Here is a 2,992-nt window from a genome sequence, read left to right on the forward strand (position 1 = left end):
CCGGCTGGCGATCGCTCTGCTGCGCGCGCGGGGGGGGCACGGTGTCAGTGAGGGTGAGGGGCGGGGTGGTGTGTGTGGGGGGTGAAGGGGGCGAGCTGGCGCCTGGACGGATGGATCCGAGAGTGGTTGTGCGGATGCCGCGCTGTGCCAGACGTTTGGTTTGGTTTCATTCCCTCCTTTTCTCGGCTGGGAGTGGGGCCATGCACGCAACTGGCGGGTTCAGCTGGGGTTCCACTGTCAGTGGTAGCATATCATAGGCACTGTATGTGAGAGGAAGCATGCCTTTCTACAAGGCTGTCGGTGTATTTTACTCTCTTTTTGCGGGTAAATGTATTTTACTCGTATATATTCCTTCCGGTCCTTTTTACTCCGCGTGTTACATTTGTGCAGGCCCTAAAAGATATACTTATGTTTAATTTGTATTCGATCCAATTTTTAAAGTAGTACATGACTTACAATGGTTATATTTGACGTTCTGAAAATATGTTTGTGCGGGATAGTATAACCGAGGTTGTATATATGTTTGTTTGCATTCGTAGAAGAAAAGAGCCAATATATATTGCCTGTAGTACGCAACATTGGAAGTATTGTTGAATCCTGGGCAGAATAAACTCAGGAATTCTCTGGCCATTTCTACAAAATAACAAAGCATGTGCAGAAATAACAAAGTATTACCCCGCAAAAAAGGACACATATAGCACTTCCTTGTTGCAAGAGTTCAAACCCTAGGTTCGATGTGATATGTGTCTCTTTTTTTGCGGGGTAATACTTGCACTAATCAAAATCGAGAATTACAATCATGACCAGCAACGCCGAGAAGTTCATTTGGATCTTCCAAGCCACACAACTGCTCGGCATTGTGATCTTCCAAAACTTGCCAGGAGATGACTAGCATAATTTTGTGTGTGTCAAGCATGAGTAATACAAGAAGTACACTCGATCAAACTTTTTTTGATCTCCTTTATCAAGAATGTGTATTTTTGAACTATTGGTATCTCCACTTTGCACCATCTTGACGGCTTCCGGACTGTCAGATTCAATATCAAATGGTAGGTTGCTCCACTGCAGAGCAAGCATGAGCCCTTCCTGTATAGCAAAAATCTCAATCTATAGAACATCATCACAATCAAATAAATATATGCACGAGCTGAAGATAATGTTACCTCCAGCATCTCTCAACAACATTCTTGTTTCGGCGACCGCGCTTAACACGGACCCATTGGTGTTCAACTTCACACGTCCAGCACTCCAGCCATCGAGGGAGAGACCACGAGTTAAGAACCAGGCTTTAAGGGCATCTCCAATGGGAGACGCTTAAGTAGACGCTTACAGAGAAAAAATAAATACTACTGTCATTTGACGGGGAAATCGCTAGGAAATTGATCCTAGCGCCTCTCTTAGCATCTCCCGTTGTAGATGCCCTAAAGTGGGTAGAGATTTTGAACTAGGTGTTATACTTATCAATAAGCTCGTAATTTGTCCGTCACTTGTCTAAATTTAACGATGTATTTGTACTATGGTGTTCTTCTTTTTGCGGGATTTGTACTATGTTGTTGTACGCTCAACCCTCCCCGTTTGCATCCCTAGTGCCCACATGAATCTTCAAGCTTTGTTACCCTGATCTTCCTTTGGTGTCGTGTGAGTGTGTGAACATGTGCATCTACACTTTGTGCATGAATGCATGGTATTATTCACACATCGTGACATCCTGCTAGCAGCCTAGCAAGACAATGTCGCTACTTCAATGACATCACTTTCATGCCACGCTTGCATCATATCCGAATACTTATCCATTATTTTGCCTTACCACATTATCTAAAAATAGTTTTCGCCATGCTATATCAACATGAGCTTAATCAAACTTTAAATGCCGCCACCATGGCTACGATAGGTGTACGCAAAACACAAATCTTTGGCAAGATCGAAATTTAGCTTGATGTATCTTCCAAAATACCTAGTCAACACAAACGTAGCAAATATAGCTGTAATGACTCAAGGCATTGTCCAGAAATTAAATAATTATAAACAAGTTTTCCAATAAATTAACATGGTCAAAGCATGAGTATGATCGCATCAATTAAATAATTATAACCACCTGGGATTATCATCAGTATACAAATGATCACTATTTTACTACAGCAACGGGATCACAACTGCATGTGCCAGCGTCGTGTGGACTGTAGAAGTGCTGCACAGTAGTAGCAGTAGAAGTGTATTTTCTGCTGGCGCCGGAAGCATTTCACGTTGGGATCTCAGGTACCCGGCGTCGTCGCTTGCGGATCGCTGTCATGTGCAGCAGGGCGACAGCGTGCGGCCCGCGAGCTTGCACGCCCGCCCGCACGCCGAATGTTTTCAAGGAGAGGAAGAAGAATCCAATGCTAGCTCCAAGCGGGGCCGCCGCATGACCCGTTCACCCAAAGCTGGTGGGCGTGTGGGTGTCAGTCAGCTCACTCGCCCGCTGCCGTGCCCGGCTGGAATCCAGGTACCGCCGCACGGAAAACCCTTTTACTAATCCCGATCGACCCGGCGCGCGCATGTGAGAGAGCACAGCGCGGCAGAGAGGAGATGAAGTGCACGCACGGGCGCCGGAGCAATTGGCATTAGAAAAGGCGGCCTGTGCGTGCCGACGTGCCGTGCCGCGCCGCGCTGTCATTAGAAAAGGCGGATGGGATGGCCTGCGCATATCCGTAACCCGGCGTTAATCATTCGTTTTCCCACAACGCCATAAACTAATCCGAACCTTCTCCCGATCGTCCACGGGTGCGGGTGCAGCTCGCCTCGCCCACGGAAAGCGGTGCAACTTGCGTTGTGAGGGCCCGCATGGCAGCGAGCACATATGCGATCTTGACGGGTGAAGGAGGAAGGCGTGGTGGAGCGGCGCGCTGGCTGGGGGCTCGTTGGAGTCCAGGCTGGGGACAGCTGGGGGGATGGGCACAGGGACCCTAGGTGGCGCTATCCGCCTCCGGAATTCAGATTCCGATCTCGCCTCGCC

The sequence above is a fragment of the Triticum dicoccoides genome, chromosome 5A, assembly GCF_002162155.2.
Source record: "Triticum dicoccoides isolate Atlit2015 ecotype Zavitan chromosome 5A, WEW_v2.0, whole genome shotgun sequence".
NCBI classification, from domain to species: Eukaryota; Viridiplantae; Streptophyta; class Magnoliopsida; order Poales; family Poaceae; genus Triticum; species Triticum dicoccoides.